At 37.0% G+C, this 25568-nt stretch overlaps 1 protein-coding gene and 1 pseudogene across 3 annotated transcripts in view; one reads left to right on the forward strand and one right to left on the reverse strand.

The window, feature by feature from the left end:
* LOC307195514 (uncharacterized protein) overlaps nucleotides 1-25568 on the reverse strand; it is a 169349-nt gene that overhangs the window by 89127 nt on the left and 54654 nt on the right. The gene's annotated exons all lie outside the window — the stretch shown is intronic.
* Nucleotides 18169-25568, forward strand: part of LOC307195231 (DNA endonuclease RBBP8-like) — a 97537-nt pseudogene continuing 90137 nt past the window's right edge. Inside the window, exons 1-2 of the transcript in view lie at nucleotides 18169-18337; nucleotides 20757-20904. The product of the transcript in view is annotated as a DNA endonuclease RBBP8-like (transcript). The remainder of the gene's footprint in view (nucleotides 18338-20756; nucleotides 20905-25568) is intronic.

Raw genomic sequence — 25568 nt, forward strand, 5'->3', positions numbered from 1 at the left:
ACTAGTTTGTTTTCTGTATCCGTGAGACTGTTTCTGTTTTGCTATATACATTCATTGTCTTTCTTTGTCTGACTTATTTCGCTAAGCATAATAGTCTCTAGATCCATCCACTTTGCTGCAAGTGGCAGAATTTCACTGTTTTTTATGGCTGAGTAATGTTCCATTATATATACATATATATGTATATAAATACATCTTCTTTGTCCATTCATCTATTGATGGATGCTTGGGTTGCATCCATATCTTGGCTATTGTAAATAGTGCTGCTATGAACATTGGGGTGCATGTATCTTTCTGAATTAGTGGTTTTGTTTTTTTCTGGGTATAATCAGGAGTGAAATTGCTGGATCCTATGATAGTTCTATTTTTAGTTTTTTGAGGAACCTCTATAATTTTATCCATAGTGGCTGCACCAATTTACATTCCCACCAACAGTGTACGAGGGTTCCCTTTTCTCCACATCCTCTCCAACATTTGTTATTTGTAGACTTTTTGATGACGGACATTCTGACAGGTGCGAGGTGATATCTCATTGTTGTTTTGATTTGCATTTTTCTAATAATTAACAATGTTGAGCATTCTTTCATGTACCAGTTAGCCATCTGTATGTCTTCTTTGGAACATCTGTATTCAGGTCTTCTTCCCATTTTTTGATTGGGCTGTTTGCTTTTTCTGATATTGAGTTAAATGAGCTGTTTATATATTTTGGATATTAACCCCTGGTTGATCACATTATTTGCAAAAATTTTCTCCCATTCAGGTTTTCTTTATGCTTTGTCTATGGTTTCCTTTGCTGTGCAAAAGTTTTTAAGTTTAATTAGGTACTATTTATTTATTTTTGCTTTTATTTCCTTTGCCTTAGGAGACAGATCCAAAAATATATTGCTGTGATTTATGTCAAAGATTATTCTGCCCATGTTCTCTTCTAGGAATTTTATGATTTCAGGTTTTTCATTTAGGCCTTTAATTAGTTTTGAGTTTATTTTTGTATATGTTATAAAATGTTCTAATCTCATTCTTTTACATGTAGCTGTCCAGATTTCCCAGCACCACTTATTGGAGACTGTCTTTTCTCCATTGTATATTCTTGACTCCTTTATTGTCAAATATTGACCATAAGAGCGTGGGTTTATTAGTGGGTTCTCTACTCTGTTCTATTGATCTATGTGTCCATTATTGTGCCAATACCATGCTATTTTGATACTGTAGCTTTGAGTATAGTCTGAAGTCTGGGAAGGTGATACTTCCAGCTTTGCTTTTTCTCAAGACTGCTTTGGCAATTTTGTTTCTTTTGTGCTTCCATATAAATTTTAGGATAATTTATTCTAATTCTGTGAAAAATATCATGGGTATTTTGAAAGGGATTGCATTAAATCTATAGATTGCTCTTGGTAGTATGGCCATTTTAACAATACTAATTATTCCAATCCAAGAGCAAGAGATATTGTTCCATTTCTTTGTATCATCTTCAATTTCCTTCATCAGTGTCTTATAGTTTTGAGTCTAGTTCCTTCAACTCCTTGTCTAAGTTTATTCTTAGGTATTTTATTCTTTTTGGTGTGATTCTAAACAGAATTGGTTTTGTTTCCAGTTTTTTTTGCTTTCTCTTACTGATAGTTCATTATTAGTATATAGAAAAGCAACAGATTCCTGTATATTATTCTTGTATTCTGCAACTTAGCTGATACAAAAACTTACAGGGTTTCCCTTACATATGACTCTTTGCTTTTCTCTTGTTTTTAAAATTCTTTCTTTAACTTTTGCCATTTCAATTGTGATATGTCTTAGTGTGGGATAATCTTTTTAGGGACGCTCTGTGCTTTTTATACCTGGATATCAGTTTTCTTTTTTAGGTTTGGGAAGTTTTTTAACCATAATTTCATCAAATATATTTTTGATAACCTTCTCTTTCTCTTCTCCTTCTGAGACCCCGATAATGTGAATGTTGGTACATTTACTGCTATCCCAGAGATCTGTTAAACTGTTCTCATTTTTTAAAATTTGTTTTTCTTTTTGTTGTTGTGATTGACTGAACTCCATTATTCTGTCTTCCAGATCACTTATGTTTTCTTCTTTATCACTTAATCTGTTATAATTCTTTCTAGTGTGTTTTTTCTATTTCTGTCATCGAATTCTTCATTTCTGATTGGGTCTTTTTTATACTTTCTAGTTCCTTGTTTAAAATTTCACTGTGTTCATTGCTTCTTTTCCCTAATTCAGTTAATACTCTTATTACCAATGCTTTGAATACTTTATCTCGTAAAAAATTTATCGCTATTTCATTATTCATTTTTTTCAGGGTTTTTTCTCTTCCTTTTTAAATTGAGATCTGTTCCTCCTTTTCATTTTGCTTGACTTTCTCTGCCTCTATGAACTTAAGTGAAACGGTTACCTATTTCAGTCTTGAAGGGGTGTGGGAGCGTCCCTATATAGACTGTATGTGCCCAGTGCCTTTGGTGGTAGGGCTGGACTTGATGTGGATACAAGTCATGATTTTCTTCAGGGTGTGCTCAATTTTAGCCTTGGTAGAGGTGGGGCTGGAGATGGAGGGGCTAGAACTGGAGCCAAGTGCGAGGCAGGACTTCCTCTTTGCACAGTGACCACCACTGCCCTGTCAGGGGTGGGGTTTGATCCCAAGTGGCTGGAGCAGAAGCCCTGAGGGTCAGGCCTGAGTTGGTTCTATTCCCTTTAACTGTGTTTTTCCCTCTCCCAGCACTGGACCCTTGCCCCAGAAGAGGGAAGTGCTGAAGCAAGCAGGAGCCTGTGCAGGCTCTCAGTTTGTGTTGGCCACAGACAGAGGTCTGGGCTGTCTCCAACATGCTGCCTGTGAAGGCGCCAACATTGTTTCCCTCACTCTGCTCAGATGCAGCCTCAGGTCCAAGTCCTCTTTGTCCCTCACAGAGATCACTGCCCAAGCCTCCATTGCCCCTGCTCTGTTGTGGAGCCATAACACAGGGCAGGTGGAGCACACATGAGCTCTCAGTATAAATTGGGTTTGTGCTGTGCCACCACTGGCTACTGTCAGAGTTCTGAGCTGCTTCTGAGGCGCTGCTTGAGTACATGCCAACAATGGTCACTACTGCCCCACCCAGATCCCACCCCAGAACCAAGTCACCGCTACATCCTACAGCTGAGCTTTTCCCCTGATCATGGTGGCCCTAGATCCAGTGCCACCCTGTGGAGTGAGTGAAACTGTAGTGTTCACTCAGCTCAGGCTGGGGCGTGTGCCATCGTGGTTACAGGAAACCCAGCATCCCCTAAAGCAGTCTTCAGTCCGCCCTTGCTGCCCTGCTTCAGGGGCAAGCCAGTGTGCACAGGCTCCTCCTGAGAAGCATCCAGGATTCCCACAGCCCCCCAGTTAGTCTCAGTGTTCCTCCAACCAGCCAAGGGGGCTCATCTTTCCTGTGTAGGATCCCTGTGTCTTCCCTGTGCTGGGAACCCAATCTGTGGCTAGAACCACTCACTCCCCAGGGTGAGTCTCTGACCACGTAATCTCTCTTTTCCTCTGAGTCCTCTCCCAGGGTCACAGGTCCTGACCAGATTGTTTGTCTTCCCTTCCTACTCAGTTACATGTATATCTTTCTTACACTCCTGGTTGTACAGGAGTCTTTCTGCCAGTTTCCAGTTAGCTTTCAGTGAGAATTGTGCCACATGTAGATGTATTTTTGATGTGTCCTTGGGGAGAGTGAGTTCCACATCCTTCTACTCTGCCATCTTGATCTTCTCCTCTCGATAGCTTCTTTTAATAAAGCTCACTATTTCTCAGGAAATGTTACCATTTTATATGAACTGGAGTTCTCAGCATATTAGTACATTTTTAAACACTGTAATACTATCAGGGCTGCCCTAGTTTCACTTCTCATTCTAGTCCCCACAATATCTTAACCTTTTAAGTATCTTCAATTACCGAATACATAAGGATGACTCACAAAGTTTTATTTTCTGCTCATCAATCTCTCCTAAGTTCTAGACTACAGCTTCCTAATGGAAATCTTCACATGGATGTCTTCCAGATACATTAAACTTGACCATCCAAAACTAAACCCTCCTCATTTCTCTTCCTCCATATTGCTCATTTCAGTGAATGGTATCATTTTATACCTGGACCTAAAATCAAGAACCTGAGGGCTAATTTTGAGTTCTCCTTTTACCTCTCCCTCCCCATACCTAAGTGATCATGGAGTCATGACTACAAATGTTATTTGTAGTGCTATACATGTTATAAAAACTCCATAGACACAAAACATGTGTTATTTGTTATGGAATACAAAAATATGAAAACATTGTTTGGAAGATAAAGTACAACATATGTATAAAAATTACTGAAGTTGATGTCTGTTGGGAGAAGCAGATAAAACTGGAACCCAGAGATAAAGGTGAAAACGTGGATTCATGTAGGAGCCAATGACAATGGCAGGATGTGAGCTCAGGAACATGATCAATTTAGTCATATGCCCTAGGCTCTTAATTTAATGAATAATATTTATAAAACCTATTTTTAAACTTTTGGACTATATCATAGAAAACTATTTTTATTCTTATTATTTACTAATAATAAGTTTCTAGTAGGAATTAAAGCAAATTACTACATATAAGGAAAAGTAGGTATAAAGATTTGATGCAATCAAATCAAAATAATAACATTATATCAAGCCAAACACTAGTTCATCCATGAAACAATACTCATTCAGGTGTCACTGGTTGAGTAATATACTCATGAAGAAAACAGTAACAACTTCTAATACTATTTACAATCATTATTAAGAACTGAAAGTTTCAGATTACAGAAATATAATTAGAATGCACTAAATAATAAAGCTTCAAAATATAAAACGTTTTACATTTACAGAAAGATGGAAAAATGAAAATCCAGTGGACTATATACCAGATGAAGGAACAAGATAAAACCCCAGAAAAACAACTAAATGAAGTGGAGATAAGCAACTTCCAGAAAAAGAATTCAGAATAATGATAGGGAAGATGATCCAGGACCTCGAAAAAAGAATGGAGGGAAAGGTCGAGAAGATGCAAGAAATGTTTAACAAAGACCTAGAAGAATTAAAGAACAAACAAATAGAGATGAACAATACAGTAACTGAAATGAAAAATACTCTAGAAGGAATCAATAGCAGAAGAACTGAGGCAGAAGAACAGAAGAACTGAGGCAGAAGAACTGAGGCAGAAGTGACCTAAAAGAAAGAATGGTGGAAATCACTGCCATGGAACAGAATAAAGAAAAAAGAAGAAAAAAAATGAAGACAGCCTAAGAGACCTCTGGGACAACACTAAACACACCAACATTTGCATTATAGGGGCCCCAGAAGGAGAAGAGAGAGAGAAAGGACCCTAGAAAATATTAGAAGAATTGTAGTCAAAAATTTCCCTAACATGGGTAAAGAAATAGCCACCCAAGTCCAGGAAGTGCAGAGAGTCCCAGGCAAGTAAACCCAAGGAGAAACACATCAAGACACATAGTAATCAAATTGACAAAACTTAAAGGCAAAGAAAAATTATTAAAAGCAACAAGGGAAAAATGACACATAACATACAAAGGAACTCCCATAAAGTTAGAAGCTGATTTCTCAGCAGAAACTCTACAAGCCAGAAGTGAGTGGCACAGTATATTTAAAGTGATGAAAGGGAAGAACTTACAACCAAGATTACTCTACCTGGCAAGGATCTCATTCAGATTCGATAGAGAAATCAAAAGCTTTACAGACAAGCAAAAGCTAAGAGAATTCAGCACCACCAAACCAGCTCTACAACAAACGCTAAAGGAACTTCTCTAAGTGTGAAAAACAAGAGAAGAAAAGGACCTAAAAAAACAAACTCAAGACAATTGGAACATTGTAATAGGTACAAAAATAGTAATAGGAACATACATATTGATAACTGTCTTAAATGTGAATGGATTAAATGCTCCAACCAAAAGGCACAGGCTCGCGGAATGGATACAAAACAAAGACCCATATATATGCTGTCTACAAGAGACACACTTCAGACCTGGGACACATATAGACTGAAGGTGAGAAGATAGAAAAAGATATTCCATGCAAATGAAAATCAAAAGAAAGCTGGAGTAGCAATACTCATATAAGATAATATATACTTTAAAATAAAGACTGTTACAAGAGATGAGGAAGGACACTACATAATGATCAAGGGATCAATCCAAGAAGAAGATATAACAATTATAAATATATATGCACCCAACATAGGCGCACCTCAATACATAAGGCAAGTGCTAACAGCTATAAAAGAGGAAATTGACAGTAACACAATGATAGTTGGGGACTTTAACAACTCATTTACACCAATGGACAGATCATCCAGACAGAATATTAATAAGGAAACACAAGCTTTAAATGACACAATAGACCAGATAGATTTAATTAATAGTTATAGGACATTCCATCATAAAACCACAGCAAAAACGTTCTTCTCAACTGCACATTGAACATGCTTCAGGCTAGATCACATTGTGGGTCACAAATCAAGCCTTGGTAAATTTAAGAAAATTGAAATCATATCAAGTATCTTTCCCTACCACAACACTATGAAATTAGAAATCAATTACAGGGAAAAAAAACATAAAAAACACAAACACATGGAGGGTAAACAATACATTACTAAATAACCAAGACATTACTGAAGAAATCAAAGAGGAAATCAAAAAATACCTAGAGACAAATAGCAATGAAAATATGATGATTCAAAACCTACGGGATGCAGCAAAAGCAGTTCTAAGAAGGAAGTTTATAACAATATAATCCACCTTAAGAAACAAGAAAAAGCTCTAATAAACAATCTAACCTTACACCTAAAGGAACTAGAGAAAGAAAAAACAAAACTCTAAGTTAGTAGAAGGAAAGAAATCATAAAGATCAGAGCAAAAGTAAACGAAATAGAAACAAAGAAAACAATAGTAAAGATCAATGAAACTAAAAGCTGGTCCTTTGAGAAGATAAACAAAATTGATAAAGCTTTCCTCAGCCTCATCAAGAAAAAGAGAGAGAGGACTCAAATAAATAAAATTAGAAATGAAAAAGGAGCGGTGACATTGGACACCATAGAAATACAAAGCATCATAACAGACTACTACTAGCAACTCTATGCCAATAAAAAAGACAATCTGGAAGAAATGGACAAAGTCTTAGAAAAGGTATAGCCTTCCAAGATTGAACCAGAAAGAAATAGAAAATATGAACAGACCAGTCACAAGTAATGAAATTGAAACTGTGATTAAAAATCTTCCAACAAACAAAAGCTCAGGAACAAAGGGCTTCACAGGTGAATTCTATCAAACATTTAGAGAAGAGCTAACCCCATCCTTCTCAAACTCTTCCAAACAGTGGCACAGCAGGGAACACTCCCAAACTCATTCTATGAAGTAACTGTCACCCTGATACCAAAACCAGACAAAGATACTACAAAAGAAGAAAATTACAGACCAATATCACAGATGAATATAGATGCAAAAATCTCCAACAACATACTAGCACAGATTCTAACAACACATTAAAAGGATCATACACCATGATCAAGTGGGATTTAACACAGGGATACAAGGATTCTTCAATATATGCAAATCAATCAATGTGATACACAATATTAAAAAAATTGAAGAATAAAAACCATATGATCATCCCAATAGATGCAGAAAAAGATTTTTACAAAATTCAACACCCATTTATGATAAAAATACTTCAGAAAGTGGGCAAAGAGGGAACCTATCTCAACATAATAAAGGCCATATATGACAAACCCACAGCAAACATCATTCTCAATGGTGAAAAACTGAAAGCATTTCCTCTAAGATCAGGAACAAGACAAGGATGTCCACTCTCACCACTGTTATTCAACATATATTTGGAAGTCCTAGCCATGGCAATAAGAGAAGAAAAAGAAGTAAAAGGAATACAAATTGGAAAAGAAGAAGTAAAACTGTCACTGTTAGTAGATGACATGATACTATAAATAGATATCCTAAAGATGCCACCAGAAAACTACTAGAGCTAATCAATGAATTTGGTAAGGTTGCAGGATACAAAATTAATGCACAGAAATCTCTGGCATTCCTATACACTAACAATGAAAGATAAATTAAGGAAACAATCCCATTCACCATTGCAACAAAAATAAAATACCTAGGAATAAACCTACCTATGGAGGTAAAAGACCTGTACTCAGAAAACTATAAGACACTGATGAAAGAAATCAAAGATGACACAGATGGAGAGACACACCATGTTCTTGGATTGGAAGAATCAATATTGTGAGAATGACTATACTACACAAAGCAATCTACAGATTCAATGCAATCCCTATCAAATTATCTATGGCATTTTTTACAGAACTAGAACAAAAATCTTAAAATCTGTATGGAGACACCAAAGACCCCAAATAGCTAAAGCAATCTTGAGAAACAAAATGGAACTGGAGGAATCAGCGTCCCTGACTTCAGACTATACTACAAATGTACAGTATTCAAGACAATATGGTACTGGCACAAAAACAGAAATATAGATCAATGGAACAGGATAGAAAGCCCAGAGGTATACCCATGCACCTATGGTCAACTAATCTATGACAAAGGAGGCCAGGATATACTATGGAGAAGAGACAGTCTCTTCAATAAGTGGTGCTGGGAAAACTGGACAGCTACATGTAAAAGAATGAAATCAGAACACTCTCTAACACCATACACAAAAATAAACTCAAAATGGATTAGAGACCTAAATGTAAGACTGGACGGTATAAAACTCTTAGAGGAAAACATAGGCAGGACACTCTCTGACATAAATCACAGCAAGATCCTTTTTGACCCACCCCCTAGAGAAATGGAAATAAAAACAAAAATAAACAAATGGGACCTAATGAAACTTCAAAGCTTTTGCACAGCAAAGGAAACTATAAACAAGATGAAAAGACCACACTCAAAATGGGAAATATTTGCAAATGAATCAACGGACAAAGGATTAATCTCCAAAATATATAAGTAGCACATGCAGCTCAATGTTAAAAAAAAAACAAACCACCCAATCAAAAAATGGGCAGAAGACCTAAATAGACATTTCTCCAAAGAAGATATACAGATGGCCAAGAGTCACATGAGAAGCTGCTCAACATCACAAATTATCAGAGAAATTCAAATCAAAACTAAAATGAGGTATCACCTCACACCAGTTAGAATGGGCATCATCAGAAAATCTACAAACAACAAATGCTGGAGAGGGTATGGAGAAAAGGAAACCCTCTTGCACTGTTGGTGGGAATGTAAATTGATACAGCCACCATGGAAAACAGTATGGAGGTTCCTTAAAAAACTATAAATAGAATTACCATATGACCCAGCAATCCTACTCCTGGGCATATACGCAGAGAAAACCATAATTCAAAATGACACAGGCACCCTGATGTTCACTGCAGTGCTATTTACAGTAGCCAGGTTATGGAAGCAACCTAAACACCCATCAACAAATGAACAGATAAAGAAGATGTAGTACACATATATATTGGAATATTACTCAGCCCTAAAAAGGAACTAAATTGGGTCATTTGTAGAGATGTGGATGGATCTAGAGACTGTCATACAGAGTGAAGTAAGTCAGAAAGTGAAAAACAAATATCGTATATTAACGCATATATGTGGAACCTAGAAAAATGGTACAGATGAACCAGTCTGCAAGGCAGAAATAGAGACACAGATGCAGAGAACAAACGTATGGACACCAAGGAGGGAAAGTGAGGGGTGGGGGTGGCTGTGGTGGGATGAATTGGGAGATTGGGATGGACATGTATACACTAATATGTATAAAATAGGTAACTAATAAGAACCTGCTATATTAAAAAATAAATAAAATAAAATTTTAAAAATATATAAAAAGTTTACATAAATTCTAGAAAAAAGTTTGTAAATATCTTGCAATGGGAGATTTTAATACATATTTCACAATTATTGATAGTTGAAACAAAATTAGCAAACTTTAAAAAGATTTGAAATATGTAATTAAAAGCTTGATTTATTGGAGATTATATTTCTCCAAAAATATCACTTACCAAAACCAATTCAAGAAGAAATAATAACATGATACCTATGAATAAACACCACAAAACATGTATATATAAAAAAGTGTAAAATGTTATTAAAAACCATTACAGATAGTGTCTTCATAGGTAAGAAGATCCTGCATCATAAAGATGACATTCTCTCCAAATTGATCAATAGATTTAATGTAATTCCAATGGGATTTTTGAGGACTCTTAATAATCCAGATGCTTTTGAAAAGAAAAATAAGAAGAGGTTTTAAAGCTAATTGAGGTCATCTGGCATTGGTACAGAAATGGGCAAGTACCAATGGAATGGAATAGAGGTATCAGAAATAGATCCAAATTTGACACAGAAAGTGACCATACAGAGCACTAGGGAATGTATGGACCAGTAAATAAATGGAACTTATTTATTATGTATCATTAAAAAAATAAATGAAATAGGCTATCTACCTCATATTATACAACAAAATTATTTTTTCATGGATGAAAATCTTTAACGCTTATGTTGAAGTGGAAAATTTAAAACAGGGAGAAAATGATATGAAACAGTATTTCATAGAAGAGGCAATAGAAATGATCCATGCACATATGAAATATATTAAACTTCACTAGGAATCAGTGAAACAGTAAAGATCACATCATAATAGTATTTAACACACTAGTTGTGCAAAATTTAAGAAGTCTGATCATTTCCAAAATTGGATTAATGAAGACTCGTATGCAATTCTGATGGGAGTATAATTTTGTACAGAAATTGATAGCATCTTGAAAACGTGGCTCTTCCAACAATCTACAGAAATTTCATTATGTTCTTGTGCACAAGAGATTCTAGAAGAGGCATTAATGAACATATACAAGAATGTCCATTGCATTACTGTTCATAATAGCAGAAGCTGAAAATAGCCCAGAGTTTCCTTAATAGGAGATGTATAAATAAAATTGTGTCTTCTTGAAGAATAACATACTAGAGAACAGTGAAAGTAAATATAAATTATAAGAATGTTACAACTATTAAAGAAGGGGGAGAGGATAAGAACAATAAAGTCAGGAGAAAGAAAGGGAATGAAAAAGACAAATTCAAGTAGTTGTTACCTCTTAAGAGAAAGCAGAGGGGATGAGACAGGGAATTAACACATAAATTTTGGTAATTTTGATGGTATTCCAGTTCTTGGGTTGAGTGGCTAGGTTCCTAGGCTTTCATTTTGTTGTGAACCCCATAGCTTCACTGCACACTTTCCTCTGTATAAATTATTTTTAAGCAACGTAAACAATTTAAAATCATGTGAAGTGTAATCCACCTTCATATTTCTAACCCATAAACAGTACCGACACACAATAGACCCTTCATACATATTTAATAAACCAAAAGATGAACAATTAAAAACACATTTTAAATATTTACAGTGGAAGGAGAAAGACTTCAAAATATGTATGAAAAGAAGGAGGGCAAAATAGTGTAGAATAATCGAGTATTTTGATACAGCACAAAGTCCAAGTTAGGACTTAAAAGAAAGTTTGTGTCTGAGAGGCATTTTTTTTTTTCATTTTAAAATCCCTTTAATTGACAGGTGATTGTATAGAATACATACAGTAGCAACGCATTTTAGAGTATATAATGTAAGAGTATATAATGATGTGTGGTGGTGAGTCAAAAGGAAAATGCTTTCCTGTAGAGCTGTGGACAGCTACCTATAGAATGGAGAACAGTTGCTTTCACTGTTAACATTTAGAAATTTTCTGGCAAACAATGTCATTCTTTTTTATCTTTTCTCTCCTTTTTCTAATTAGAAGTTATTCTCAATTACTAGGACCAAAGACACTAGTTTTACAGAGCGTTAGAGTGTTAATGGAAAAATGACATCTAATACCCTATCATAAAGATTAATTTATTGAGGGAATCTTGGTGAGAATTAGAAGTCATATAAACTCATTTTTTCTTCCACTTAGCACATACTATATAAAATGTGTGTAAAGTTAAACCTATGTGGTATTAAAAACGAGTGTGTGTGTACATGCCCACACTGTATGGTTATTCACGGTATTGACTTTAATGGCATATTTGGCTGGATTAAATTTTAGTACAAAGTAAATTTAACAGCTATGATTGCTTATACTATTTCCTGAGGTTAAGCGAGTTCCTTTTAAAAAAAATCTGGTCACGCAGATATTGAATTCAATGTCTGTTCACTTTTAATAGAGGTTTTATGACTACTTGGTCTTTAAAAAGCTATTCCACAGGAAAACATCATTCCCTTCTCCCTTCCTTCTCTACAGCCACGAACCCAGGAAAAGAGGGATTTAAAGCTGTTTCCAGAAAACACAAAAATATTATGATATGGCATGGGCTGGCTTTCACATCTTACAAGCTGAAACGTGCCTTTGCTAACTTGCAGTAAAGCCATGAAATAATTATGTTGTGTGCTAAATGGCACCTTTCACTTTTCATTTGTGCTTCAACACTCAGTTTTCAGTAGATCATTTTGGGAGGATCAGCATATTCTTTGGAAACGAAAAACACACCTCAGGTCAGGGCAGCACTGCCTGATGGGAAAAGAATGTGGACCACAAAGGTGGTCTTTGTGAGACATGACGACACGCCAGGGTCTGTAACAGAATTGGCAGGCTCACCTCTTCCCCTAGTGTCTGCCCCTGAAATACTAAACTCAACTGTGTTGGGAGGCACAGTTCAAGGAAACAAGTAGGCTTTTAAGACACTAAAGCCCCTGCTCCAGAACAAGGATTAATTTCACACATTTAGATGAAATCCTTCAGTAAAGGAGCTTGATGTTGTGCAGTGGGTGTGGTGAAGCACCGTTCTGTTTGTTGATTCTTTTTAATGGGACTAGAACGCCTCAAGTTCAAAGTGATCACTGGAATCATAGGCACATTGACAACTTCTAGAAATGTATTGAGGGTCCTGACTGCATTATTCTTTTTCATGAGTTGAGCTCTTTTATCAGGAGAGACAACTCTAGCATTTTAGACTTGGTGTTCATTTCTTCAGGCCTGTTTTGAAAATGAGGCACTTTGAAGTTCTATAACCTAAATGAAAAGTGACTTTAGTAGTATTTGAAAATATTTTCTCCTTGAAAAAAATCTTAGGGATTTACTCCTTATCTAATTACCACATTGAATTCCTTTTCCACTTTTACCTCACAGAATAGGCAGCCTGCCAACCGTAGCATGGCGTTGAATGATCTAAACTGTCACATCTGACTTTAAATAAGGGCCAAATTCCATGGCTAGATAACCTGGCTTTCTAGTTCTTTCTTTTTTAATCTGGTGCTTACGGCATCATTTAAATTCTTTCTGTCATTTTAAAATATTCTTTCCTCTCAATTTATAATTACCACCTTTTCAACCACAGTGGAATCTGCAGGAATGTTCTGCATTAGATTTATGAGGCAGCAAGTATCTTTAGCACCTCATCCTTGAGACGATCCAAAATATTTTAAAGCACTGAATTATTATGTCATTACTGAACTGTGGGAAAGCGAAGTGCTAAATAGCATTCTTATTTACAGAGGAAGAAAGAATGAATGAAACTTTTCTATCATTGTGTGGTTAACTGGAGCCAATGTACATCACTCTGCACTACAATTCCAGAGAAAACTTTGGCATTTTCTGAAAGAATCTGTTATTTTCTTTTTTCTCTCTCTTTTTTATCATTACATGTAGATTTGTCTTAGTTTTGAAAGGATACATGCACCCCAATGTTCACTGCAGCACTGTTTACAATAGCCAAGACATGGAAGCAACCTAAATGTCCATTGACAGATGAAAGGATAAAGAAGATGTGGTACATATATACAATGGAATACTACTCAGCCATTTTAAAGAATGAAATAATGCCATTTGAAGCAACATGGATGGACCTGGAGATTATCATACAAAGTGAAGTAAGTCAGACAGAGAAAGACAAATATATAATATCGCTTACCTATGGTATCTTAGTTTTTATTTAAATGCACGTCAATATTATTAACCCATTCTACTGTATTTTCTTTATGTTTCTGTAATAATGATGTGCTCTATAGTCAATATGTGTATAGGACTTTACATTTTACAAATACTCTCAAGTGTACTGTCACTTTTGTTCCTTAGTGCCCCTCGAGGTGGTGAATGACTTACCCAAGGTCACACCACTTCTTCATGGCAGAAGGGAGACACAGATTTGGGACTTCTGATTTTAAAGTCTCTGCCCTTTCCTCTTTTCACAGCTTCCTTCTGTGTTCAATAACAAAGTATTACTTCTCAGGAATTCCCTGGAGGTCCAGTGGCTGGGACTTGCACTTTCACTGCTGGGGGAACTAGGATCCTGCAAGCCATGCAGTGTGGCCAAGAACAAAATAAAAGTACTACGAAGTATTACTTCTCATGTGTACAGTTTTCCATCTTTAAGAATGCAAAGCCAATTACTATTAGATGTCAGCTAATAGTTTATGGATATCCAAAACGTCCTGCCCCGGGGGACACATTTGCCCACAAAGAACAAACTTTTCAGCTCTTCTTAGCCATAGATTATCCAAGTTAACTGTAAACAGAAGTATATTAACCCTTGTAAAGAGAATATATTTTCAGGTAGAGTGAGTTAAATGGAAATCCCCAAAATGAGAAAAATCAATGTGAATCTCAGCTAATAACTGAAGATATAAAAACTTAACAGGGATCAAAACTTTTTAAAAAAAATCACCTTACAACTGACTGAAAGTTGCTCTCTGGTACTAATATTATATGGCTTTATCCTTATATGAGTAGATTATATTCTATTTTTTTTTCTGTGAGTTTCTTTTCCACAATGAATAACATAATAGAATTATAGAAAATTATAAATATTATGTCAACCTCTAATTCCACTGTCCTAAAACTATTTCTATTTCTCTAAACTATACTCCACAATTATATGTGTTTAAATTTTTAAAAACTTTATGTGCACTCTATTTATCACCCTACCATTATCACTTATTATTATAAAGGAAAGATTATTCTGGTTAATAGCAAGTGGTTATATTTAATTTAATTTAATTACTTGATGGCATGTCCAATCATTTTTTTCACACAGAGTTTTTTTTCATTTATTGATTGTTATATAGGTATATTAAGAGCAAACCCCAATGTTTTAGTAGCTGGCAGTCCACTGTAATTTTTGCAGAGAGCTGTACTCTGTGGTTATATTTCTCTTTTATTTCATCTGGTTTGAGGATGAAAAGGATGCTGCTCATCTGTGGGAGGACATAGGTGCAGGGAGGGAACCATATAATTTATCCTATGCGTAGGAATACTTCTTTTAACTTTTTATTTTATATTAGAGCATAGCCAATTAACAATGTTGTGGTAGTTTCAGGTGCACAGCAAAGTGATTCAGCTGTACATATACATGTATCCATTCTGCCCCAAACTCCCCTCCCATCCAGGCTTCCACATAACACTGAGCAGAGTTCCCAGTGCTATACAGTAGGACCTTGTTGGTTATCCATTTTAAACATAGCAGTGTGCATAGGAATACTTTTAATAATGAAAAAAGACACTAGAAATAATTAATTCTGGGCAATAAATTAAAACTGTTATTTTCTTGGAAGAACTGAGATCTATGGTCACTCTTAGATTTAAGGAAGTCCATAATACTCTGTTCTTTTATAAACTGTTCTCAGAGTCAAAGAAAGGTTCTAGAAATCCTATCGTTTACATACATAAGGTGCATAAGGCCACACCAGCAGCACCCTTAGAGAAGGCACTGACCACTTGGTGAAGAATGTGCCAGGCTTGGTCTTATTAAGCAGATATCAGCCAAAAGAAATGCAAAATACAAAGCCCTGTGTAAGACTTTTTAATTCTCTTTTTAAAAGTAACAGATAAGCAATTACATAACAAGTGTAAACTTCATCCATTCCTTGGTTTCCATAATAGAGACTGTAGGTCTTTCAGTTCGTTCACTGGGTGTTGAGATCAGAGAGAATCTCATAGGATTAATCTACTTATTTGGATAGGGTTAAAAGGATACATGAATCCTGCAACTGCTGACCTTTAAGGAAGGTCTGCCTTTTTCAAATAGCAAGATACATTTCTAAGATGCAGCACATGCACAGAAACATTATGAAAACGGTAATGCTGAGATTTTTTCACATGACATACCACCAGCACCACTGTAAGATATCCACTTCATTTCCTCCCAAATCTACTCGGGTGCTGTGGTGTCTCTACAAGGAGAAGACTCTCTCACAGGACAGAATCTGGGAACCAGACATACTGTATCTTTCTGACAATGGTAGTGCATGAGTTGGAGAGCAAATTAAAAAAAAATTTTTTCCTGAAAGAGTTCTGCATTTAAGTTAGAAAAGTGAGTGCAAACTGGGGCACAAATTCAGAAGGCTGAAGAGCAGCTGGTAGGAGGAAATCAGAAAAGCAGGGGTGGAGATAAAGAGTCTGAAAACACACAGAAAGTGAGCCCTAGAAAGTTTAGATGTTTGAAATTGATTTGAAACAACCTAGAAGACTCAGGACACGGGGGAGGGGGAGAAGGAGGCTGGGGCGAAGTGAGAGTAGCATTAACATATATTCACTACCAAATGTAAAATAGCTAGCTAGTGGGAAGCAGCAGCATAGCACAGGGAGATCAGCTCGGTGCTCTGTGTTCACCTAGACGGGTGGGATACGGAGGGCAGGAGGGAGATGCAAGAGGGAGGGGATATGGGGATACATGTATACGTATAGCTGATTCACTTTGTTATACAGCAGCAACTAACACAACAATGTAAAGCAATTATACTCCAATAAAGATGTATTAAAAGTAAATAAATAAATAATAAAATACATGGGTGTATTGTATGCATTCCTAGCAACTGCCTAGCAGTATTTATTTAAGCCAGAATTTATGAATATGGCAAAAGTGTTAAAAGAAATGAACCCATTCTATGGGTTAAGAAATTCATACACTTTGCTTCCATAATAAAGTGTAAATATATTCATCAACTTTTAATCACTGTAAAATGAAATTCAGATAGGACATGACAGCTCTCCCTCACCAAAGGGTTGCTGGTTACCCTTGGTCAGTCTAGAAAACTAATTGGAAGCCTCCTTCTTTGAAACCCCTACTTTCACACACAATTATTCTCAGCCTACTAATTTGGTTTGCCAAAGTGAAGTTTAAGAATAACCCATGAAATTCAGTACCATGGAAATCTTTGCTGCCATCGAGGAGGCCTTCAGGTTTCCATCCACAGCTCCGTAGGCCACATCTGAAGCCCTTACGTGGTCACCACAAACACTACAGAGTCCAAAGGCAGGGATGTACCCAAGCCTCCTGAACTCCTTAAATTAGTTTTTTGCCTTTCTGGCTCACTCTACCACTAGCTTTGTTTCAGTTTTCAGGAACACTTAATTCTCCAAAAGCCCCTTCGTAATCCTTGATAGTCTGGAGGTTCTCAACTTTGTTTTTTTCCTCTATCATTCCAATATCATCTTCTCTTTATCATCCAGAAAATTCTCAAAAAATTCACTCTTGATAAGACCACTAAATTCTTTTCCTAATACTATTATTGATCTTGTTTTAATATTTCAAAATGGTTTGTCTTTTCAAGCAGCTTTTGGGTACAAGGTGATATCAAGTTGTGGACTTTACTGGCCAGCATGATATGAAAATTCTAAAATATGATATATTCTGATCCTTGACAGTTTGAAAGATTTTTCCTATAAAGCCATTTAGTTGTGGTACCTCTTTTGAAGGGAATTTGACAATATGTTTTAATATTTAGCATTTCAGTTGGTTCTCGTTTTCCAATTCTCAAGACAATCAATAATTTGTATTCTTAATTTATAGTCTCCTAAAATATAGACATTTCTTTAAAGGAATTCACATAGAGTTGTATATAATATTCTTTTACAATTATTAATCTTTTATTTAAAAGATTGGTGTCGTTTAAAGCCACCTGGTCTGTGGTATTTTGTTAATGCAGGTTGAGCCAACTAAAACACCCCTTGTATCCCTCGTATTTCAATATATGAGGAGTTAGAGGCAGAAGTTTACCAGTTATCGATCTATTGCCCCTCAGTTCCCAATCCACCCTTCATTGCCTGGCCTGTGATACTGGAACGTATTTTCCTTTCCAAGAGGGCATGATGATTTATCAGTTAGAGGTCGCCAAAGGGATCCTAAAAGAGGAAAGATGTTCTGCTTCCTGGTCGTGGGATGCTCTTTTGGCCAACTTCCGCAGTGCATGGTGGTGGCCAGCAGCACAAGACACCTCTCTGGGGATGATTTCCCTGGCACCGTTTGGGCAGTTTGGCAGTAAGTTCCAAGACACAGCACCTTTCCTGGGGCAGTTTCTCAACCACCCCAGAGAGTGGTTTCCCAGGGAGTTCCCCTAGTGGAGTGTCCTTTTTGATAACTTCCTCTGAGACCCCAGAGGGTGGATTCTCAGCAAATCCCTCAACCTGTACTCCAGTGACTGCCATTCAATGTACCTGACCACACCCTCCCCAATGAGATCTAGATCTCATCCCTGATTGGGAGTCGTCTTCTCCAGATGTGTTCCTTTTTTGAGTTTTCTGTTTTAGCCCTAGAGGCAGTGTCTGCTCCTTATCTCTGCTACTTCTAGAATTATTTTTATCCCATAGTATCTCATCTCTCATTATTGCAGTAATGAGGTATAGTTAATAATTCTTTATATTAAACATTTTCTGCGCAAATCACTATACGGTTTCTGTCTCTCGATTAGACCCAGACTGATTTGAAAGACTTAATCCAATGCAAATTCAGTTTTTGTTTGATTTTTTTTTTTTCTTTTTTTGCGGTACGCGGGCCTCTCACTGTTGTGGCCTCTCCCATTGCGGAGCACAGGCTCCGGACGCGCAGGCTCAGCGGCCGTGGCTCACGGGCCCAGCCGCTCCGCGGCATGTGGGATCTTCCCGGACCGGGGCACGAACCCGTGTCCCCTGCATCGGCAGGCGGACTCTCAACCACTGCGCCACCAGGGAAGCCCCGTGAGTATATTTTTAAGTTGATCCCCTCCCCCCCCTCCCCCTTCCTCTCTTCCTCCTCCTCCTCCTTCTTCTTCTTCTCCCTATCCTCACCCTTACAATATTTTTCATGGTACGTATTGGGTTGGCCAAAAAGTTTGTTCGGGTTTTCCGTAACATCGGGTTCAAAAAACCTGAACGAACTATTTGGCCAACCCAATATTTACTCTAGTTGATTTTTCATTTTGACAGCACTTTTTTTCTTTTCTTTTTAACTTTTCCCTGAGGTCTGTGAGCTCCTTTTTAAAATCTACATTTAGTCCAATTGTCTCATTCCTAATTTTTCTGCCTCTGATATATGACCTTCTTTCATATCTTATATAATCACGTTAATTATCTTTTAGCCCCTCTTAAAATAAGATTATAGTTTTCTTCTGTTTTGTGGGAATGTTTTTCTAACCAGCCTTCTTTTTCTGTACAGATAATTTAAAAAATTGTAATAGCACTTTTTATTACAATAGCTTCATATGCGATGTAAATTATAACCCTATGTTTCTTATATTTAAGATGTGTTTTTTGTGTGTGTTCTAAGGAAAGAGAATAGGTCAGAATAGCTTTTCTAGCTACAGGGTTATAGATTGTCTTTTCTGTTGGTTAGCTCTACTTCTTTGAATTTTACCTTTATTATTCCCTTCTTACAATTTCATCTAGTTACTTCTCCTTCTCTTGTCTTTAGTGCCTCTTAAAGCTCAATTTGGATTTTATTCCTAGCAGTTTCTCCTCAGTGAAGCTTTGTTCTGAAAAGGACTGTATCAGTTAGGGTAACAGAACTAATATGAGATCTGTGTATCTATCTATCTAAATATATTGATTATAAAGATTTGGCTCACACGATTATGGAGGCTGACTAGACCCCAGATCTTTAGGGGTCTAAAGATCTGGCAAGCTGATGACACAAGAGAGTTGATGGTGTAGTTCTTTCTAGTCTGAAGGTCAGAAGACTGGAGACCCAGGAAGAGCCACTGTGTTCAAGTCCAAAGGTAGGAAAAAGTTGATGTCCCAGTTTGAAGTTAGTCAGGCAGGAGGAGCACCCTCTTGCTCAAGGAAGGGTCATCTTTTTGTTCTATTCAGGCCTTCATGTGTTCAGATGAGGCCCACCTGCATAAGGGAGAGCAATCTGCTTGGCTCAGTCTACGGGTTTAAATGTTAATCTCATCCAAAAATGCCTTCACAAAAACACTCAGAATACTAAATGACCAAATATCTGGACACTCCATAGCCCAGTCAAATTGACACATAAAATTAACCATCACAGAGACTTTGATTATTTTCTAGTGTTCATTTGGCTCAGAACAACCTAGCTTTCCTGAAGTGTCCTTGTACCCTTACACCAGAGCCTACAATGCCCCCTTCTGGTTTGGGATGGTATTCTCCCATTGGCCCACCAGACTTTGCACACAGAGTGAGCAGTCTTTCTTATGGGACCAAGTATCTGTTGGCATTTTCTGGGTTCTCTGGCTTTCAGGACGGCAGAAGTCTCTTTTACTTCCCTCTGCATTTTTCAACAGTTGCTGATACCCCACAGGTCCTGTGGCAGCATATGGCTACTCATATTTTGAAGTTTGAAGGGGGATCACCTTTTAACCTACATGTGCTATTTGGGGCGTGTGTGTGTGTGTGTGTGTGTGTGTGTGTGTGTTAATGTTTTGCTATCTTAATTGCTGTGTTGTTTTTATGCATTGACACAGGGAAATTCAAGTGTTACGACATTGCTGCTGCCCTATTTCCTCCTCCCCCCTGTAAATATGTTAAGTACAAGCTCTCTGCTGTTCTTGGTGCTGGGGCAGCAGTGAATAGACAAAGGCTCTCCTCCTGGGACTCATGGACTTGTGGGAGGTGAGGATAATTTGGTACAAAATTAAATGAATAATAGTGTTTCAGGTAGCACTAAGAGCTATGTGAAAAAGTACAGTAAGTTAGAACAGAGAAATCCAGGGAGAGGTTACTCTGGACAGTAGTCAAAGAGGGCTTCTCTGAGGCAGTGATGTTTCTGTTGAGACCCAATGAAGCAGAGATATGATGATACAGCATTTCAGACATAGGAAGGATCTAGTTTAAAAGATGTGAGGAAGGATTATACTTGGCAGGAAGATGTCCAGAGTGCTTAGAGCATAGAGAGGGAGACTAAATATAGCCCATAAGTCTCTCTTATGAATTGGAGTCACATGAATCAGTCCTAGGGAGACCGATTATCTCACACTGTATTTACAATATTGAGTTTGTAAATGTCTTAAGTAGATGACTAGATCTTGGTGGTGATACTCAATTAAAGTATTACCCCAGAAGACCCTAAGCAGCCAGTCAAACATCTATAAACATTCTTTTTTTTTTCTTTCTGAGTCTATTTCAGGAACCTTGACTTAAAACCAACAGTCATGTCTCTGTGGATTCTAAACTATACATATAGACATGTAGCCATGTTATAAAACATTAGGACTGCTGTATCCTAGAAGCGCCTTGGAAGGAAATATTGGCTCTCTATAGTGAAGAAAGCCTGGGGCCAAAATTAAATAAGACTATTTTCCTTATCAACTGTAATCTGGCTCTACTTTCATGTGATAAAATGCTTGATCCTCAGAGTGAAAGATTATTAGACATCTTGAACTTACTCTCCTATCACCCAAGAATCAGTACTAATGCAAGCCAAGTTTAAGTCTAGTTTCCAAATTCAGAACAGCGTAAAAAAAAATCAGTGTATTTGGATAAAATTACATTTGAAAACTAATTTGTCTATATTTTCCACTTTTTTTTTTTCCTTGATAACATACCCTTACTTCCTTTCACACATTATCTTTGTGGCTCTTCCATATGGTCCTTCTCTGAAAAAGACATTATCAGGTTTCCAAAAAATAAGTAATATAAGTGAACAATTCTTTTCCAGTATATCTATGAAAGAAGAAAAATACATTGTTGGAATTGGCAAACCTCTCTGGCTTATCATTCATGAACTTTTTCCCTTGCAATATGATGACAGAGAGAATTAAAAACATGACTCAATGAAAATCTTACTTTACATGACAGTTTAAGATTGCCCATAATAATCAAGGTAGTTTGATGTATAGAGCTAAATATACGATACTTCTGTGTCAATTTAATTGATCGTATTTATGTATGCTTTTGAAAATTTAATTTCTGCATGAAGTACTTAAACAGAAAATAATTTGTATTAATTCTGCCAAGACAACTATATTTTATCAGTCTATAAAGGCTGAAGAGATTAAGATGGGAATAAAATGTAATTTAAGAACTCGAGAAGTAAAAGAGAATTTTGATTTCCTGACAAAAAATCGAGAAAATCCTTGCCTTGCCAAAAGGAGTGTAATAATTAACCTTGATTTACAGTATTCTGAGTCTCCCATGGTGATTGAGTGCTTTGGATATGTATATATGTATACATTTTTTATCTTTCTCCATGCCCTCCTCCCCTCCCTAACTTTATTTTATCTATTTTTTTTTTTACGGTACGCGGGTCTCTCACTGTTGTGGCCTCTCCCATTGCGGAGCACAGGCTCCGGACGCGCAGGCTCAGCGGTCATGGCTCACGGGCCTAGCCACTCCGCGGCATGTGGGATCTTCCTGGACCGGGGCACGAACCCGTGTCCCCCGCATCGGCAGGCGGACTCTCAACCACTGCGCCACCAGGGAAGCCCCCCTCCCTCACTTTAGATCGAAACAAGCAACCTACAGAGGGCTTAGAAGATGGAATATGTTCAGAGCTACTTGTTTCAAGAGGCCCTGCTTAAGGAATTTACATTTCAATTAAGTTATTTATGAATGCCACCACTGCTTTCGTAAAAGTAAACAAGAATGAACGCAGAACACCTATACTTCCAACCCTCAATAATCTAACACTTGATAGTAGAACAGAAGCTAATTTTGAACACTGATTAAGAGAAAGTTGTTAAAGATTGAAAATTCAATTGATCTGAGGGGTAATTCAGGGCAATAAATATCTCTACATATAGGTGGACTTGCTGATACCCTGCTCAGAGTATTTTAATTATACATCAAAATTACGTTCATGGTCCTTAGACCTAGGAAAATTGCACAAGGCCAGTCCCATGCGTCCCTTCATTTTCAATCCTTTCCCCCTGTCAATTTGTACTTTTAAAGGAACTTCTTGTTCCCATCAAATGAGTCAGACCAGATGGGAACACTAATTTATTTGTAATGAATATGTGTCAATCCAAAACTGAAGGGGTTCTATCATTCTGGAGAGCATAGGTCCTAGCAGGCTTAGTGCTTTGGCAGGAAGGTCTCTGCCTTCAGATACTTCTACTACCTAGCTTCTGATTTATTAACTTGTTTTATTAAGGAACAATGTCTTTCAATCCATGATTGGAAATAAAGTCTAAAATCCATGTTTTCCTGGAACTATTAACAAGTTTAAATCATCAACATAAGTAACCAAAATAACCAAAGTTGATTTCTTCCTTCTGCTCAGATTTTTAAAATGTGAGAAAAGGATATTCAAAATTTAACCGAGACCTTCAAGATGCTAAACAAACATGATGTTTTCCTTTTAGATATAGCTTGGGATTGGCTGAAACGTGACGGTTTGGACATGAAAGAAGTGAATTTTCACCTCCTGTGTGCCCTAAATAAAGGCAGTCCGTAAGGTTCCATCCAAGGTCCACGTTGATGAAGTTACTTGGAGGAAAACAATAGTGGGGAGCCAGAAAGTCCGTATTCCAGACACAGTGCCCCATTCCCCTTACCGAACACCCTAGATGGTTGCTAGATTTTGATGTTTCTCACCTATAGAATAAGTCCTGATTCCAACCTTCAAGCAGTGAAACAAAACAGGGTCAACCTGCAGTTAACATTTGAAATTGCATACAGCTTGCTGTCATTCAAAGACAATCCCAGTGAGCTACTTTACAGATATAGTATGTCACAAAGATCAGATGCCCTATCTCCAGATTTGAGGAAGAAAAAGGATGAGATCTATTCATTTTTGGTTAGGAGTGAATAAGAAAGTACTAAGATTTTTATACCATAATTGAGAAAAATGAACCGTAGCTGAGAAAATAATCTTTTGTTCTGTTTTCCTGCAATTGCTCTTGTATGTTCCTTATGTAAAATATATTATTCTAATTGACTTTTCCTACAATTTTAACTAAGAATGAGTTGAAACCATGTACAATTCTATCCCTGTATGTGCTAAATTAATGTCCACTAGATATAGATATGAAGCTAGAAGGAAGTTTGTATTGAGCAATCATTTTTTAATGCAATTATTTAGACATTTTAAATGCACAAGAGTGGCTGGAAAAATTTTCCCTTGGAAAGATTCCGTAACACGGAGAGGTTAAACTTGGATTCATCTTGAAAAACTGAATCCAACCTTAGTGCTGTGTACAGGATATAAAAAAATCCATCTGGCCACACTGGGGGAAAAAAAAAAAGAAACAATCTGGAAGGGAGTGAAGAAGAGGCCAACTTCAGGCTCCATCATACTTTGGAAAGGCGGGTCTTGACCTTGGGGCCCTCAGCTTGCCAAACAGTAAAATGAGGGAGAGAACTAGACTTAGACATGGTTCAGTTGGAGAAAACTTGACCTATTTTTTTGTGTCAAAGCAACAAAAAGCTGAGGGCCATTCTAAACTGCTTCAGTCTGGATACAGTTTTCAAAGATTATTTACATATAAGTTATTGATCTTAAATATACAAAGACTGATCAGGATGGAATTTAAATATAGGGAAACCCCATTTTGGGGAGAAGAAAATGAAAGGGAAGTGCATAAGTCATCTTCAAGATAGATTACATTTGTGAGGTTAGAGATGACCATAATTGATTCTATGGCCTAGCAGATTGTCAGGGGTTCTTTATTTCATGTGTTTTTAGTGGGGTCACTTGAATATGTGCCCCAATGATTCACAGAGAGAGAGAGAGAAAAAAAAAAGAATCAAAGTAACATGACTGCCTCTGGAGAAATGTGGTTTGAGTGCTTGGGAAATGAGTGTATATTTTTCTCCAAGTATAACAAGAGCTAAAAAAAAAAGAGAGAGAGAGAGAGAGAAACTATATTGATTGTCTCTAATGCCTACTACTTTCAATGATCCCCTTCATACATGCTTATTCTTCATCAATAATCAAATTTTATACCATGTAAACAGGTATGGTATCAGTCCCAGAGATAGGTAACTGCAGGCTGGACAGGGAATACTAGGGAATACAGAAAGGCCCATTGTGAGAACTTTACCCAAAGAGTGTGCTCTGCTCTGAGTGAGGACTGGTCAAGCAAATCAGATCACCTCTTGCAAAGTATGTCATCAGTTAACAAATAGAGACAAATGGTTTCGTGTCACACAAGCCACCAGACACAGAAATCAACAAGCAGAAGCTGTAAGGAACTAGAAGTTGGAAGACAACAGGAATAATGACTAAGGAGAAATCATGAAGCAGAGGAGAGAAGAGGAAGCTGCTGGCTGAGGAAGTAGTATTCTGCTGAAATATGTGAAATGTCTGTTTTTATGAGTCAAAAACAGTAAAATAT

The sequence above is a fragment of the Stenella coeruleoalba genome (assembly GCF_951394435.1).
Source record: "Stenella coeruleoalba genome assembly, chromosome: 12".
Classification (NCBI taxonomy): Eukaryota; Metazoa; Chordata; class Mammalia; order Artiodactyla; family Delphinidae; genus Stenella; species Stenella coeruleoalba.